Source organism: Acinonyx jubatus, chromosome B2, assembly GCF_027475565.1.
Source record: "Acinonyx jubatus isolate Ajub_Pintada_27869175 chromosome B2, VMU_Ajub_asm_v1.0, whole genome shotgun sequence".
In the NCBI taxonomy this organism is placed as follows: Eukaryota; Metazoa; Chordata; class Mammalia; order Carnivora; family Felidae; genus Acinonyx; species Acinonyx jubatus.
Window position 1 is genome coordinate 132,683,027 of NC_069385.1, and position 6,000 is coordinate 132,689,026.

A 6,000-nucleotide genomic window follows, 5' to 3' on the forward strand; every position below is an offset into this window, starting at 1 on the left:
TTATCTATCTATCTATTTATTTATTTATTTATTTATTTATTTATTTATTTATTTTATATGTAATTTATTGTCAAATTGGTTTCCATACAACACCCAGTGCTCATCTCAACAGGTGCCCTCCTCAATACCCATCACCCATTTTCCCCTCTACCCCACCCACCCTCCATCAACCCTCAGTTTGTCCTCAGTATATTTAAGAGTCTCTTGTGGTTTGCCCCCCTCCCTCTCTGTAACTTTCCCCCCCCTTCCCCTACCCCCTTCTGGTCTTCTGTTATAACTTGGGCTTTTCATATAGTAAAACTTTGGTGAAATAAGGCCCAATCTCTCTAAAATTTCCCAGTCTTGCAGTTTTTTGAGCCACAAGGAAACATGGGTTTCACATAAATATAAATAGCATTTATTAAGTGTGTTCCAAAAATTGCTAATTGGGAGAGGCTCTTGAGAAAAAGAATTCCCTGGACAAGTAAGCAATAAAACTTGCCTCTGTATTCCTGACTTGGAGAGTCACAACTCACACAAGCATATTAAGTAAGGACTTTGCAAAGCTTTAAGAACCCTATTTGGCTTTGCCTTGTTGCCATGAATGTTCTGAAAAGTGTCTAGGGCAATAAGAAGAAATCTCACTAGCTGATTCTGTGGTCTTCTGGAAAGCACTTCCAAACATTTTTAAATTTCTACCTGGTGGGGGGCGCCTGGGTGGCTCTGTAGGTTAAGCATCCGACTTGGGCTCAGGTCATGATCTCGAGGGGTGTGGGTTCCAGCCCCGGGTCGGGGCTCCATGCTGACAGTGTGGAGCCTGCATGGGATTCTCTGCCCTTCGTGGGATTCTCCCTCTGTCTCTGCCCCTCGCTCACTCACGCATCCGCTCTCAAAAATAAAAATAGAACTTAAAAAAAAATTTTTTTTCTATCTGCTGTGCTCATCCCAAAGATGTCTGCCTCAATCACACTAAATATGAAGTAGAGATTTAATATCTGAGTTTTAACCTAAGTTTTTGATCCCCACCACCCAGTGCCGCTCTTTGCTGGCTTCTGGTATATGCTGACCTTCCGATTCCTGGTCCTCCTCCCGGTCTCTGGCCGTGGGTTCCTTCTGGGCCTTACGATGTCATGTTTGCCAGATGTATGTCAGGCACTTCCTAACCTGTATGTCCTTCTGGGGCTTCCCTGTCCCCAGTCCCCTGGCTGGCATTTACTCTCCGTGACCTACTCATATTCAATGGGACCTTCATGTAAAATTCAAGGTTGCATCTGGCAAATGTCAAGTGAGGGGGGCAGGCTAAATGTCACAGCGTTGCCAGGGGCTGGGAAGGTCAGGGGCGGCTTCGTGAGGAGGAAAAGGATGCACAGGGATAGTGCAGGGGGAAGAAGAGTGGAAACCCAGGTGGCGATCGGGATGTGCAAGAGAGTTGCAGACAGGTGCGGGGGAAGCAGGAGGCAGCAGAAGGTAGGGCTGGGAGGCTAATGGACACCACACAGAAGAGCCCTGAACTGGGCCCATGAACTTGAATTGTATCCTCTAGGCAGAGGGAGCCACGGAAACTTTCTGAGAATGGCTATAAAAGCCCATCTGCAATGAGAGGGGAGGAGAGGGGTGGGGTCCTGGTGCCTTCCCATCCTTCCTGTGTCTGCTTCTAGCTACTGGACGGCAAGAGCGAGGGCTTTGGGTCTGAACCCTCCACCGCGTCCCTCCTAGTTTTGCCACTTAGCGTATGGTCTTGGAAAAATGACTTCATATCTTTGCCACTTAGCGTATGGTCTTGGGAAAATGACTTCCTATCTCAGAACCTCAGTTTCCGCACGTGTGAAACGATTTCAAGCTACCTCGTCGGAGACTAGTTCTTGTCGGGGGGACGAGTTCCGGCCTCGAAAAGGGACTGTGCTCTGGGAATAAACCACGGCTACAGATGTAGCTGGGAAAGCTGTGCACCTGGCCAGCGTCCGCAGCTTGCACAGCCCCGTTTTCCAGAGACATCGATGGGCGTGCTGGCCCGTGGGACCCCCTGAGCCCGCACAGCCCTAAGGGCCCACGGCAGAGATAATCCTGCTGCTGGGGTATTTGTTCCTCTTGAGTTGCTGTGTTAGTGCGGTTGCCCAGGAGCCCCTCCACTCTCTGCTTTCTACATTAGCAGGAGAGGCAGCCTGAGCTGTCCTTAAGAGAAAAGCGGCCACCTGGGCTGGCTCTGGGGAATGACTTCTTAAAACCCAATCTGCCCAATTACCTCCCATGCAAAGGAGACAGTCAGAGGGAGGTGAAACCAATTGACCCCGACCTAGCAGTTTTTGCGGAGAACTGGAAAACTGAAATTCCCTCGTGGCTTTTCCCTTCCTTTTTTCTGAAGTTCATTAGCCGGGGGAGGGACTACCGGATGGGAATTGTCTGTAATAGCTGTCACCCGGACACGACTTGGGGCCCAAGGTGTTACAAATAAGTAAAAGTAGGCTCTCGTCTGTGAGGGTTTATTTTAAACAAAAGACACTTCGTAAGTAGTTATTAGCAGCCAACATTTTACGTTCCTTCTGTTCTTATCCTGTCTCTCCCCCCGTCGGGATTTTTCTAAAATTGGTTTTAACCCCTCACCCCAGACTCTCACTTTCTGGAACTAAAGGCCTCATCTTACTCTCGCCTCACGTGTAGCTTCTTTATCAAGTCCCTTTGGTCCCTTTATCAAGTTCTTTGGTCCCTTGTTCCCGCTCCTGTGTGTCTGACACCCTCCCAGCACGGCACCCAACACTGTAGCCTATGGGCTGAGGGGAGCTGTGCCCGGACTTGGTCTTGAGGAACTTGAGTAGGCTCTGAGTTACAGGGGAAAAGCCAATGGAGAAGGAGGGAAAGATAAGAGAGACAGAAACGGGGAGGGAGGGAGGGAGAGGGAGGGAGGGAGGGAGGGAGAGAGAGAGAGAGAAAGAAAGAAAGAAAGAGAGAGGAAGGGAGGCAGAGAGAGAAATGGAGGAGAGAGAGGGAGAAAGAAGGAGAGAGAGAGAAGGAGAGAGGGAGAGAGATTGAGAGAAAGGAGAGGCAGAGAAGGAGGGAAAGAGAAGGAGAGGGGGAGGGAAGGAGGGAGAGAGACAGAAGGAAAGAGAGAGAGGGAGGGAGAGGAGAGGAGGAGAGAGAAGGAGAGAGAGAGAGAGAAGGGAGGGAGAGAGAGACAAAAGGAGGGAGGGAGAGGGATTGTTGGGGCAAAGTCTCAGAGGAAAGCAGGAAAGAGAGGAGATAGCCTTTAGAAGGTCGCACATGGTTGGAGAGGGAGAAAGCATTGGCCTTATAAGGTGTCTCTTGCAATGATATGGAAGAAAGGGATAGAAGACTGTGTGTGTCTTCAGGAAAGTAGGTACTGTTGATACAATATCTGTATCACCTTATTAGGAAATCACCAGACACACCCTCCCAGTGGAGAATGGCAATCTCTTTGCCTTTAAGAAGGAAGAGCCTTGGAGCTTGGGTTGGGTCTTGCTTAGTTCAGTGATCTCACTCAGGACCCCTGATATGCCTGTTGACTGTGCATTTTCTGGTCTTATGGGGCCCGGGGTAACTTTCATAAAGAACATTTCAAGTCGACATTTTCATTCTTGTGTGCCCCCAGAAGCCCAAATCCCGCTAAAATTTTACAGGCTGTGTTTTGTCTCATCAACGTCCCTACTGATTAATTGCATTTATAATGAAATATCAGATCTTTCAAATGAGCTCGATACCAGCGGGATTGTTAGAATATCTTTGTGGATTTATAAATAGGTATTTAAGGGCCTTCAAACGCTAGGCAAGAAGCAAACTACACAGAGCTGGATCAATAAATAGTTTACGAAGCAAATCATTTGTTTACAGTGTAAACTGGTGGAAAGTTCCTCAGGAATGGTCTCCGCAGTAGGTGCACAGAACATTTTTCTCTGTTTTATTACAAACATTAAACAGCTTAAAGCTGCACTAAGACCTTGGGGATCCATTAGAGACATATGTTACGAGCCCCGTAGATTTAGATAACAGTATCCTATCAATGGAAGTTTCTTGAATTTGACAACACTGTGGTTACCTGAGAGGGTAGCTTTGTTCTCGGGCAAACACTGGTGTCCTCAGGGGTAAAGGGACGTAATGCGTACAATCTACCCTCAAGTAGTTTAGGAGAAAATATATGAGAATGGGGGGGGCGGTGTCTGGCTTCATGGACTTCGCAGGATCCTTGCTGACCTTGGACGGTGCAGAGACAAACACAGAAGCCCAAACGTCAAAGCCTAGTTGAGAAGAGAGTTCAGGAGAACCTGGACTTGAGTTTGGTCCAAGAGAACTTCTGTCAAATGGCCAGCAGTGGTTTACAGAAAGAATAATGTGAATTGAGTTGAGTGACAAGAATGAGTTACTCTCTGCAATTAGCTTCTTTTACTCTGTACACCCTTTACTGCCAAGACTGACCTTGACCAAACTTCAGTTAGGCTCCTCTGAGCCCTCTTTTCGACTAGGCCTCCAAATTGGCCCCCTTCCTGGATTTGGCCTTCCCAGCCCAGACTTAGCAAAGAATCCTGCGAGGTCATCTGGCAAGAGTGCCCTCATCTTGACATGTCCTCTGAGTAATATCGACCCACCCCTCCCCTCCGCCCTCGCTCCTTGGGTATAAATCCTCATGTGTCCTTGCCTTGTTCAGAGTGGAGCCCAGTCTCGCTCTCCCTTCTGCAATAGTCTTGGGGAAAAAGAAAAGCTTTCATACCATTTTAACAAGCATCCGAATAATGTTCTCCTTAACAGCACACCTTGGGTCCCAGGTCTTATTTTTACGGAAATGCTGAGACAGGTCCCAGCTTGGATGGAGAGGGAGTGTTCCATGGGAAGACAGGCGTGCAAACAAGTAAATGGCAAGTTAAGAGCTGTAACGGTGGTTGGAATCAGCTGCTGTGGGAATCCAGAAGACAGGAGCATTTACTCTGAGCAGGTAAACTGAGCTGTGTACTAAAGAAGGGGCAGAATTTTGCCAAGTAGAGACACAGAGGCAAGAATATTTGAGGAGGAGAACTTTGAATGGGGTTCTTCCATGTCTTGGCTCAAGCAAGTAATTCCGCTGGTAGGGACTCCAGGTACTATTTGGGGGTCCCCCTCAAATCACTCAATGGGGCGCTCAGCTGCTATGTCTACCCTCGGGGGGTCAGGTGCATGGGCATCTGGAGACCCTGCCCCAAGGGAAATGCTCATTTCCACGGCCCCGCATGCAACAGCGCCCTGCCCTTGCTGCTATAAAGGGATTTACTAAAAAGGAACTTTGGCCCTGTGGTTTTAAAGGTCAAAGGAATGTTTCTCTCTTCCTTTAAAAATAAAATCTTTCTTTTGGTTCTTCTGGAAGTTACGGAGAAGACCGAAGGGGGTGAAGCAGGGAAGGAAGAAGGACAAGAGACATTTGGCACTGGAAAATGACTGGAACATGACTCCCTGCATGTGGAAAATGTTTTAGTAGTTTCTCCGAGGCAGGTCTTGAAGCAAAGAAATCATGCAGAAAAGCACATGGAAAATCAAGCAAAATATTTTTAGCTAGTTGACCTTTTTTGTAAGAGTAGTATCTCCTTTATAAGGAAAAATTACCCGAAGAATGTTCTGGTACTAATAGTTGGAAGGGAGGCCAGAGCGGGAATAAGCCAGAGGTAAAAATAACCAAGTTCATGGTACATGTTTGTGGGGCCTGGGGGCGCAGCACCCCATCTTTCTGAACTGGGTGATACTGGGGCCCTGTTCTTGCATCTGGTGTTACTGCCTCCCTGGCCCTGCTGGGACGTGTCTCAGAAGCACGGCTCCGTTCTCAAATGTTCCCTTCCAGCTCCTTCCCTCCCTCCCTCCCTTCCTCTACTCAGTTTTCTTTACTGTGTTCAGGAAAGGGCAGCACCTGGGAGGTGGTCTTGAGAACACAGTCGTGAGAGTCACAATGGCCTGAACTTGAGTCCAGGCTCTGCCTACTCTATGAGTGGCCTTGGGTAAGTTACTTAACATCTCCGGGCTTCCGTTTCCTCATCTGCAGGCTGGGAAGGA